We start from the raw sequence: 13,157 nt of genomic DNA, 5'->3' as shown, positions 1-13,157 counted from the left end.
ATGACGCATCAGGCGTGTGTTAAGTTCTTTAAACATCTATTTAGGGGGGATGCAACGTTGCAAACGTCTTGTAGTGACGAAGCAGACTGTTGTTGTGACGGAGTGATTGTCTAGACGTCATATCCGGCGTGTGGCGTCATTGCGACGGCCTTGGTTGCAGGGGAACTGTATGTAGCTGAAAGTTGAAAAATGCAACTTTTACAAACTTGTAGGGGTTGGTGTGGTTAAAGGACGGGCTGCACGTATGAACAGGTATATTTCTAAGGTTTCGAAGTAATAAAATAGAGTATCCATTGAGAACTAAGGGCGAAAAACGGAGCGGCAGTGCAAAATAAGACGAATGTGAAAATGTAGGCAAAGCTGACAGTTCTAATTTTTGATTGAAATGTGAGTGGTGGGCCATTCCCGGAGGTACTGCAATACCGGGTCAACCCGTGATGAGGGCGGAGCAAGCCCCGTGGCACCACATCCCATTCTAAAAATCAGTTTAATATCGATGCCTCCATTAGGAGACGATCAGATATTAAGCTGATAAGAACAGATACTTTTTTTTTCTTTTTTTTAATAATCAATTTATTCACATGAGAAACGGAATTGAGTACATATTTGGACAGCAGTAAGGCCACTACTCCTAAATAAAATAAAATATCACAGGGGTCGGAGTAGTGGCCATAACAATTCAAAGTAAAAGAGGAAACATCAAACTTAAACATATAACCACCAATATGTACAATAATTAAATATAATTGGGATGAGGATACAAAATAAGGGACATACAACTGTTTTAGATATTTTACATTGTTACCAATTCTATTGTAACTATCAATATATTCTTAATTATATACAGATATTTTTACATATATACATGGTTAAAATACAGGGCAAATGGGGTCATCAGAGGGGGACCTAATTCTGGATGGACAAAGAATAGTATTTTATAGCAGATACGTTTAAACAATGATATTAATTGTTAACACGGGGCAGTTGGGGTCAATCATTGGGACCTACATTAATAAAGGACACGTAATGCTCTTTAATTATTATAGTAATTAGTAATGATAACATGATAATTCAATTATTAACAGTAGAGTATACATTTATATTGTTAAAACATGAAATTTAACACACCCACATTGACTTAGCAGAAAATTGAAGAGGAAAGCCAATAGTTAGCAAATGTAGGACTGGATAGACGAAAGAAGTCGACCCGAATACGCACTTTTAGGAGTGACAAAAAACGCAACAGTAGTATAGTCTAAGTCCGCAGGAACCCCTTTTGGTTGAGGGAGGTTGAGGGAAAATAGGGAAGGTGATTGGCTGATCCAAGTCACGTGATCGGATAGGATGACTCATGCATCAACAGCGCGTCACAGGTGAGGGGGAATGAAAGGTGTGTGTTTATAAGGCAGAAAAGAATTCGTAAGTAAACAAAAGTAAAGGGTTATGAATAGAGCTAAATGTATAGCGTGCTGTCCTGAATAGACAGACCGTACCCGTCAGCCCAGTTTGAATTGAGCGCGCTTGACAACTGACGTGGCCTCGTCGTTTAACCCGCGCTCGCTAGAGCGTGCGACCTGGTTTTGATGAATGCAGGGTGTGTGTTGAAAGTACAAGTACCACAATGGAGACGGGTTAAGTCAACACGATATACGTCGGGTAATGTAGGAAAAAAAACTGTACGTCTAGCTGGATCAGATCCATCTTATACGGTCTACACGTTGTACACCACGAACGTTAGACGACCTGTATGGAAAAAAAACATAGAGACAAAATAGATAAGACTACACAATCAGCAAGCTAGCAGTGTCGTTTAATTACGTTTAGCGCGCAAGAACGAGGTCGTGACGTCACCCTGCATTGACTATAACGCTGAAGGCAGCCGGATTTCGAATCACCCCGCGCTGCGTACTATTATGAACCATTTGTATAGAGGGCGTTCACTTATTCAACCCTATCCCGACTTGCATAGTTGATGTTTCAACGCTAGCGTTTCCATTTAACGCGATGACAAATAAACCGTACGGTTTGAGTTTTAACCGTGTAACATGATGTGCACAGTTTTACTTCAGAACGTGCTATTTTGACAATAGATAGTTAGAACCATGTCTATGTTCAATAGAAAACTGATGAGTATACGTACCCGTGTGACGGCACGAAGCTAGGTTTGTTGGGAAAGTGATGGAAGCAATCTATAGGACATTTTCATGTTTACAATACTCACCCTTAATTCGAAGAGAGAACAGAGTTTATCATGGAAAATTGTTTGACGAGGAAAATGTTTTATTGGAAATATATGTCGAAGCAGGTTTATTCATAGCTAATGTATAGCAGAGAGACTAAGCGACCGACCGCCCATAACAATGTCAACATACCCCGGCCTTACAATTAATGTCAACATACCAGCCTCGCCTGAAGCTTCCCATTCATAAATGGTGTGATCAGTGTCCCGTATTTATGATATGTTAGGAACATGTGTTGTACATTTGTTATTTTAAAAGGGAGTTATTTCAGAGAGGATATATATGGGTATTCCCCCCGTCATTAAACCTTTCTTTCGTTGGTGTCTATTAAACGTATCCGGTATTTAATACATTTGAATGATGTAGGAAAGTATGTGCGTGTAGATGTTGTACCTATATCCGAACACGAATGTATGACACCTTTCAATTAGATCAATTACGGTTCTAACCACGACACGCAACATGACTATGAGCGTGGTTAGCAGTTCATATTTATAAACACATCGTAAATGACAGATGAATGATGAATGAACTCGCCCGCACACATGTCTATAGGGTTATGTTCGCCCGAACTGTAAACAGTGACACATTGGATAACAGGAAGGGTGTGTGGAATGCACTCGTCCTTGTAAGGGTAAAATACGCGTTTAAACTCACCATTTAAATGATGAAGACATTACCCCATAGCCCACCCGCTACCGCCGCCGCCGCCGCCGCCGCAAAGCCAACCCGCCGTTACAAGCCCATCAGCCGCCGCCGCTGGCCAGTGGACTTGCGGCGGCGGGTGGGCTTGTAACGGCGGGTTGGCTTTGCGGCGGCGGCGGTAGCGGATGGGCTTGTAATGGCGGGTGGATTGGCGGCGGCGGCGTTAGCGGGTGGGCTTGTAATGGCGGGTGGATTTGCGGCGGCGGCGGTAGCGGGTGGGCTTGTAACGGCGGGTTGGCTTTGCGGCGGCGGCGGCGGCGGCGGCGGCGGTAGCGGATGGGCTATGGGGTAATGTCTTCATCATTTAAATGGTGAGTTTAAACGCGTATTTTACCCTTACAAGGACGAGTGCATTCCACACACCCTTCCTGTTATCCAATGTGTCACTGTTTACAGTTCGGGCGAACATAACCCTATAGACATGTGTGCGGGCGAGTTCATTCATCATTCATCTGTCATTTACGATGTGTTTATAAATATGAACTGCTAACCACGCTCATAGTCATGTTGCGTGTCGTGGTTAGAACCGTAATTGATCTAATTGAAAGGTGTCATACATTCGTGTTCGGATATAGGTACAACATCTACACGCACATACTTTCCTACATCATTCAAATGTATTAAATACCGGATACGTTTAATAGACACCAACGAAAGAAAGGTTTAATGACGGGGGGAATACCCATATATATCCTCTCTGAAATAACTCCCTTTTAAAATAACAAATGTACAACACATGTTCCTAACATATCATAAATACGGGACACTGATCACACCATTTATGAATGGGAAGCTTCAGGCGAGGCTGGTATGTTGACATTAATTGTAAGGCCGGGGTATGTTGACATTGTTATGGGCGGTCGGTCGCTTAGTCTCTCTGCTATACATTAGCTATGAATAAACCTGCTTCGACATATATTTCCAATAAAACATTTTCCTCGTCAAACAATTTTCCATGATAAACTCTGTTCTCTCTTCGAATTAAGGGTGAGTATTGTAAACATGAAAATGTCCTATAGATTGCTTCCATCACTTTCCCAACAAACCTAGCTTCGTGCCGTCACACGGGTACGTATACTCATCAGTTTTCTATTGAACATAGACATGGTTCTAACTATCTATTGTCAAAATAGCACGTTCTGAAGTAAAACTGTGCACATCATGTTACACGGTTAAAACTCAAACCGTACGGTTTATTTGTCATCGCGTTAAATGGAAACGCTAGCGTTGAAACATCAACTATGCAAGTCGGGATAGGGTTGAATAAGTGAACGCCCTCTATACAAATGGTTCATAATAGTACGCAGCGCGGGGTGATTCGAAATCCGGCTGCCTTCAGCGTTATAGTCAATGCAGGGTGACGTCACGACCTCGTTCTTGCGCGCTAAACGTAATTAAACGACACTGCTAGCTTGCTGATTGTGTAGTCTTATCTATTTTGTCTCTATGTTTTTTTTCCATACAGGTCGTCTAACGTTCGTGGTGTACAACGTGTAGACCGTATAAGATGGATCTGATCCAGCTAGACGTACAGTTTTTTTTCCTACATTACCCGACGTATATCGTGTTGACTTAACCCGTCTCCATTGTGGTACTTGTACTTTCAACACACACCCTGCATTCATCAAAACCAGGTCGCACGCTCTAGCGAGCGCGGGTTAAACGACGAGGCCACGTCAGTTGTCAAGCGCGCTCAATTCAAACTGGGCTGACGGGTACGGTCTGTCTATTCAGGACAGCACGCTATACATTTAGCTCTATTCATAACCCTTTACTTTTGTTTACTTACGAATTCTTTTCTGCCTTATAAACACACACCTTTCATTCCCCCTCACCTGTGACGCGCTGTTGATGCATGAGTCATCCTATCCGATCACGTGACTTGGATCAGCCAATCACCTTCCCTATTTTCCCTCAATCTCCCTCAACCAAAAGGGGTTCCTGCGGACTTAGACTATACTACTCGCAACACAATATCATTCCCTTTTAACTGTTTGTGTTCATATTTATTAATGTTCCGAATCTACCAAATACTGTATTTTGCCAAAGACACCAAATATACACAAACAGCAAATTTATATGAATTGGGGATCTTTGGTGCAAGACCAAACTTTATAATTTCATGTGATTTTTTTATTAGCCCTGAAGAAAGTTGATGTAACCAAGGAAAAATGATATTCCACAGTACATTACACAAGGACAAGACACAAAAAGATGGTCTGAGGTTTCAAGTGCACCTAGACAAAGAGAACAGTTTGGGGAAGCAGACATTCCACGAGTATGAAGAATATAGTTGAGAGGAAGAGCGTTGAAGATGAGACGGTAGTTAACTGATTTTGGCAAGTTATCCATGAATGAGTGATGAAGGTTACGCCAAACAAGATCAAAATTAATTTGAGGATATAATTTCTCCACTTTATTTTCAACAATCTTTTTTAGAAGTTCATTATAAAACTGTTTAGAATTAAATTTTGATAGATCACCTAAAGGGTCTGCAACAATAGACTCAAACAGATATAAGAAACTAGGATTGTAGCGGCGCAAGGAACCAGTATTTTGCAAAAAACGTCCACTTAGCTGAACTTCCTTTTAACAAATTTTGAATGTGTTTCAAGCGAATTGATTGTAATTTCGATTTTATGTGTATAACACCAAGACCACCATCTAAAATGTGTTTATATAAAATGGAGCGCCTAATTGGTTCAGCTGTAGACTGCCAAATGAACCGAAATGTCTCTCTCTGAAAAGATCGACATAGTGATTTGAAACTGGGGCCACTGCTCCACGGTACCACAGTTTAGCAAGACCTAAAATGTTGCACAGTACTGTTTTGCCAAAAATAGAAACTGATCGCCCTTTACACATTTTTAGAACAGTACGGAATTTCGTAATTACCGGATGAAACTGATCATCATCATTGATCCCATTACCAACTATAATTCCAACTATTTTCGACTGGTCAATCCAAGAAATACCGAAAGGGTGGTCCGACCGTGACTTTCATTTACCAACAAAAATTCCTTTTGTTTTAGTCATATTCAATTTGGACCCAGATGCTTTGCCAAACGTATCGTATACTTTCAAAAGGTTCTGAATTGAAGCATCTGTTGTACAGAAACCAAGACCATCATCAGCATAAGCAGATATTTTAGCTGAATCATCAATACTTTGAAGCTGGAGGCCTTTAATTAATTGGTTTTGTCTTATTTTATTGAGTAGAGGTTCCAGTGAAAGTACGTACAAGGAGGGATAGTCCACAACCTTGCCTGACTGACCTCGTAACCGGAAAGGGTCTGGATATGTGTTGGTTTACAATTACAGCACTGGATATGTCAGTATATAGAATTTTGACCCATTTTTTTAAATTCGGACCAAAGCCAAAAGTGTCCAATACTTTAAATAGAAACTGATGGGAGACTCTATCAAAAGCCTTTTCTTGATCTAAACTTATAAAAGCACAAGGGAGGTTTTTTTGCTCCACATAGTCCAACACATTACGTTGTAAATGGCAATTATCTTGAGTAGATCGGCCAGGAATGGCACATGTTTGGTCCTGATGTACAATATCTTCGATAACATTACCTAATCTTGTGCATAATATTTTGGATATGATGTTGACGTCTGTATTTAGTAATGAATTTGGGCGCCAATTACGAATACTATTCGAATTATTAACATCCTTGCATATCAAAGTAATATAGGAGGTTTTAGAAGAAGTAGGCAAACGCCCTTCTGAAAAACACAGATGCACAAGACATAGAAGCACATCACCAAGAACATCAAAAGAGAACGAATAAAACTCCTTGGTAAGCCCGTCCGAACCTGGAGACTTATTGTCACCCATGGCCTTAAGGGCACTGATAATTTCTTCTTTTGTGATGTCACCTTCTAAGTCGAACGTTCCGAATGTAATTTAGGTAGATCAACAAGGAAGTCTTTACATATTTCTTCATCAATTGGCTCGGCCGAAAATAGGTCAGAATAAAAGTCTACAAAAACACCCATGATGTCTTGAGAGGTTTTAACTAAATTGCCAGAAGAATCCAAAACTGAAGAGATTGATTTATTTTGTCCTCTCTTAGCTTCCTTGCGTAAAAAGTAGCTAGAAGGCTTTTCTCCAATTTCTAGTTCTTTAGCTTTAGAACGAATTAAATTCCCTTTGAATTCCATAATTTGGAAATCATTTAATTGTTTTTTGGTCTCCTTAATTGGATCTGTATATAGACCGGGGTTAGCAGATTCTGCATGGCATAGAGTTTGGTACTGTTGTTCTAAACTCTTAAAGTGGGATGTTCTAACTTTTCAACGAGTTTTAGTAAAATGCTTAATAAAATCTTTTATTAATTTTTTGAAATTATCCCACCATTTTAAAGTTATTTCCTCTATAGCAGGAATATTGATTTTGCAAAAGTTAGAAAAATGTTGTTTAAATTCTAGATCAAAACCCGAACTATTACATTTCCAGTAGGAAGGTCCAAAGTCTATACCTCCAAAATCCTTGAGCATTACCTGGACGTAATCATGGTCAGAAAAGGAGCAGGGAGTGATGGTCAAAGTGTCAACAGCGGACAGCAGGGAGGATGAAAAGTAAAAGCGATCAAGTCTTGACCCAACACCAGCAGCATTACGCCAAGACACCATCACCGAATCTGGAAATAAAGAATGGAATATATCAGTAAGAGAAAAGTCAGAAACCCATTGTCTAACGACGTTAGCGCCTTGTTGATTACTATTTGTATTCCCATCCACTTTATCTAATTTTGTGTTACATACACAATTAAAATCCCCTCCCATTATTAATAATCTATTGGTAACTAGAAATGTCGAAATATTTTGTAAAAACACCACCCTATCCGCAGAGTGATTTGGTGGATATACATTTAATAATCGGATTCTAACTCCATTGACAATCCCACTATTATTAGATACCTCCCGTCTATATCAAGCTTAAATTGGTCTAGAACAAAATTGATTTTACCATTAAATAATTAATCCAACCCCTCTACTATTATTACTTCCAAAGGACCAGAAACACTTCCCATTAAATTTAAACCCTAGGGGCTTAGCAATAACAATATTAAACACAGGGGTCTCTTGAAGGAAGAGATCTAGAAAGTCAATACTAGTATTAAATCTATGTGATAAGGTATTGATTTTATCGACATTATCTAATAGGCCATTACTATTTATAGTGGTAAAATTGTACATTGGTGGTTTTATTGGTAATTATTAGGTATGGAAAATTAAAAGCAATCTACATGAGAAGCATTACTCAAATAATACTCCCTAAAGAGGGATGGTTGTGTTGTTGGCATTGGTCTTAGAATCAGAGTCCATGGACATAACCTAGTCGTTAGGGAGTGGGCGTGTGCAGCACCAGTGGGAGGGGTCTCATCAGGTCGAGGCTTTTTAAAGGAACTTCTTGGAGAAGTTCTCTGATGTTCTGATGTTCTGCTTGGGCACACGGGAAAGAATTCTTGTTGGATGGGGACTCTGGCTGGGAGCTCCTTTTACTCCCCGTAGCTGACGTCGTACTTTTAGTACTAGTACGTGGGGCTTTGGCATTGGGAGGTGGTAATAAAGGCTCATCTACGCCCCCTACAGTGTGGTCCCCCTCTTGTGAGAACACGTCCATGCTTTCTTTTTCAACTTCCCCAGCCCACCCAGAGGTGGAAGACATCGGTTCTAGATTTACAGTAAAATCCTCACCTATCTCCTGATGGCTGTCTTCATCAGGATCTCCACCTTCCCTCACATTCATGCCTTCTGCCTTACTGTTGTCCTGAGTAACGACAGACTTTGTTGATTCCATCTCATCGTCAGTTGAGCTAGAGTCAATGTTGTCATGGTCCTGGTCTTTCACAGACCTGACTGCTTGGGCATATGTACCTGAGGGGTTATCGCCCTTTGTAGTTGGTCGCCTGTTAGGGCATTCACTTCTGAGATGACCAATCTTATTGCAGTGGAAGCATATGGGTAATCTGCCTGCTGTTGAGATAAGCATTGACATTTTCTTTCCCATTTTCACAATATAGTGAGTGAGTGAGTTATGATTTAACGTCACATCGGCAGTATTTCAGCCATATCGTGACGAGAAGTACATTAATAATACATAAATGTATACAACATAAAAAGCTGTCAACGATGGACAGTAAAATTACTAGAATATCACAGATTAATATTTAAAACTAGCATACAACTATAAAAGATATCACTATATATAACGGTACAATATAAAAAGGGCTATAGATCGCCAGCAGCTGAAGGTAGATCACCATGCTAGGGTCCATGGGGACTTACAGTACTTTTGCTACCTGCATGGACCCCAGCCGGATTTACATCATCCCTTCCGCTGTTGGCGATTAATGACAAATCTAGCCAGAATAAATGAACATATATACTACGTCTAAAAACGAGCAGAAATAAACATACTTTGAAAGACGTGGTCTACATACCCTCTCAGGGGGACAATAATTTTACACTACTTTAACCCCCCTTCGAGGATATAGCCACTAACAATCCCAGTTACTGAATAATTCTACCAATTATAAAAGTTATTTATTTAATTACAAACTATAACAATCAAAATTTATGCAGTAATTCGATTTCCTTTAAAAAACCAATAATTAAATGACTACTTACCTGATAAAAAAGATCCTTGATACCTGATACCTTGAAATATTTATCCCTTGTGATGGAAAAATCAATGCAGTCAAGCAGGACATGCTTGACCGTGATTCTTTCATCACAAGGGACGCAGAATGGAGGATCTTCACCTTTTAAAATATATTCATGAGTATAACGTGAATGGCCAATACGACATCGTCTTAAAATGACCTCTTCAAATCTGGACTGACAACCCAAGTAGGTATAACCGATATTCGCTTTTATTGCATGTAATTTATTTATACCCACTTGGGTGTCCCACTTCTTCTGCATTAGATCTCTGATGTAAGATCTAATGACAGGTTTATAATCACTGTATGGTAAAAGAAGTGGTGTCACAGATTTGTTGAGTGCTGCTTTTGCGGCAGCATCAGCCATTGTATTGCCAACAATCCCAACATGGCTTGGTAACCAACAAAAAACGATGTCATATTGGCCAGTCGCAAGATCATTAAATAACTCAAGAATTTCAATTAAAAATGGATGTTTAGATGACATATTTTTAATAGCCTGAAGGCACGAAAGTGAATCTGAAAATATAATGAAGTCTTTATATTTTGATTTCTTCTTGATATATTGTAGTGCTGTTAAAATTGCGTGCGCTTCTGCAGTGAATATGGAACTATTATCGGGTAAACGTGAAGATACTGTTCTGGATCCAATGACGGTGGCACTAGCAACTGCGCCACCATCCTTGGATCCATCTGTAAATATAGATTTATATGTGTCATAAGTGTTTCGTAATTGATTGTATTCTTGTTTATAAATAAGTGGATTTGTATCAGATTTCTTAAGTTTTGTTAATGTGAGGTCTACAGTTGGTCTTACCATCTGCCAAGGAGGCGATGAAAAAAGTTTTGTCGGAGCTATATCCTGAAAGTTAATGTTCGCAGCAGAAATGACTGATTTAATTCTTATTCCTAGGGGTGGAACAAGAGATGTTTTCTTATTGTAAATATCTTCGTACAAAGGATTAAATACGCAATTAAAGGCTGGATTTGACTGATTGGAATATAATTTAGTGATGTATTGTAAAGATAGTTTCAGACGGCGTTGTTTAAGAGAAGGCTCATCCGCCTCAACAGACAGACTCGGAATAGGAGAAGTGCGAAAGGCTCCAAGGCAAAGCCTCAGTCCCTGGTGATGGATAGTATCAAGTTTTTTTAAATTACTTTTACAGGCTCCACCGTAGACGATGGAGCCATAATCAAGTTTGGAACGGATCAGTGACCTGTATAAGTGTAGGAGGGTAGTCTGATCCCCTCCCCACTTGGAATTAGAAACAACTTTCAACAAATCGAGTGCTTTCAGGCATTTAGCTTTAAGAGATTTAATGTGTGGTAAGAAAGTTAAATGGCTATCAAAGATGAGTCCCAAGAATTTGGCCTCTTTAACAACTTTGATAGGGGTGCCATTCAAAAATAATTCAGGGTCTTTATGCGGCTTATATTTTCTGCAGAAGTGTATACAGTTAGTTTTAGACATAGAAAATTTGAACCCGTTTTCGAGAGACCATTTATGAATTTTATTGAGACAGATTTGTAACTGCCTCTCTATGGTATGCATATTTTTACCACAACAAGATGCATTAAAATCATCCACGAACAGTGATCCATCCACTGAATTACTTAAAACCTTGGACAGACTATTAATTTTAATACTAAACAAGGTGACAGACAATATACTGCCTTGTGGGACACCCTGATCCTGATTATAATGGTCAGACAGGGTGGAACCCACTCGGACTTGAAATTGTCTGTCTGTTAAAAATTGTGATATAAAATGAGGCAAACGGCCTCTCAAACCAAAATCATGTAAATCCTTTAAAATGCCATGCTTCCAAGTAGTATCGTAGGCTTTCTCAAGATCAAAGAAAATTGATACTACGTGTTGTTTGTTTACAATAGCATTTTTCACAAAGGATTCTAATCGTACTAAATGGTCGATAGTACTTCTATTTTTTCGGAAACCACATTGGATATTTGTAATTAGATTATTGGTTTCCAGATACCAAATTAATCTATTTTTAACCATTCGTTCCATGGTTTTACATACGCAGCTTGTTAAGGATATAGGTCGATAGTTAGAGGGATCTGTATGATCCCGGCCAGGCTTCGGTATTGGGACTACAATGGCATTATGCCATGAAGTAGGAAAATTCCCTGATGTCCATATTTGATCAAATATGTCTAAAAGTGTCTCCAGACAAGAATCTGGTAAATGTTTTAAAAGCTGGTAATGAATGTTATCAGCTCCCGTTGCTGTGTCATGAGCTTGTCCAAGGGCGGTATGTAGCTCATGTAATGAGAAGACTTCATTATAGTCTTCACCATTATCAGAAGTGAAATTAACTTTGATCTTCTCCTGTTGTTTCTTAAATTTTTGAAACTCCGGGACATAATTAGAAGTTGAAGAATGTTTCGCTAACGTTTCTCCAAGTTTATTGGCAATATCTGTTTTATCCGTTAATAACGTGTCACCTTCCTTAAGATGGTGAACAGACGATCTTGAACCTTTGCCTTTTATTTTCTGCACCATATTCCACACCTTGGATATGGGCGTGCGGGAATTTATTTTGGAGACATAGTTCCTCCAAGACATACGCTTATTTTGTTTAAAAGCACGTCTTGCTTTGGCATTTGTAATTTTAACCTTATTCAAATTATGGACTGTAGGATGTCGGCGAAAATATTTTTCTGCTTTCTTCCTACACTTTCTGGCCTGTTTGCAGTCATTTGTGAACCATGGTTTACGAATATGGGAATTCGCAGAGGACTTAGGAATGGTTTGGTCAGCAATGTCATTCAGTAAATCCGAAAACAACTGTATCGGATCTGGAATATTCTGGAAAATGTGATGTTTTATTGTGTCAGTACACAGTACCTCATATAAGGACCAATTAGCCTTGGTAAAGTTCCATCTGCATGATGGTGGCTCATCAGTAGGATTAACAGTTTTAAGTACTGTGGGAAAATGATCACTCCCGCACAGGTCATCATGGACTGACCATGCAAATTCGTTATACAAGTTTGAGTCTGTGAGTGACAGATCGAGGGCAGAATAAGTTCCAGTGGCTGGATGTAAATATGCTGCAGAAGCATCATTAAAAATACACAGGTTGTTGTCAGAAATAAATTCCTCAATGATTTTTCCTTTAGAACTGGTATTTGCACTTCCCCAAAGCGGGTTGTGTCCGTTCAGATCACCCATGATGATGCAGGGCTTTGGGAGCTGGTCATACAGATTTTGAAGATCAGACTGTCGAAGATCAGAAGAAGGAGGGATATACAAAGAGCACAGCGTAAAAGCAATGTGCAGAGTCAGACGAACAGCAACAGTTTGAAGATTGGTATTTAGGGGGACAGGACTATGTATTATCCCCTGTCGCACCAAGATAGAAGAGCCTCCCGTTGCTTTATCTCCTGGAGGAGAAAATGAATGATAGTCATTGTACTGTCGTAAGGTGAACTGATCTGTAGTTTTCAGGTATGTTTCCTGAAGACACAATGCTGACGGTTGAAAATCCTGTATTAATAATTGTATCTC

At 39.5% G+C, this 13,157-nt stretch overlaps 1 pseudogene; it reads right to left on the bottom strand.

The window, feature by feature from the left end:
* Positions 1 to 389: 389 nt before the first annotated feature.
* Positions 390 to 595, bottom strand: LOC125377738 (annotated as a pseudogene).
* Positions 596 to 13,157: the final 12,562 nt, after the last annotated feature.

Source organism: Haliotis rufescens, unplaced genomic scaffold (assembly GCF_023055435.1).
Source record: "Haliotis rufescens isolate VD_foot unplaced genomic scaffold, xgHalRufe1.0.p SCAF_98, whole genome shotgun sequence".
NCBI classification, from domain to species: domain Eukaryota; kingdom Metazoa; phylum Mollusca; class Gastropoda; order Lepetellida; family Haliotidae; genus Haliotis; species Haliotis rufescens.
This window is presented reverse-complemented; position numbering and strand designations above follow the sequence as displayed.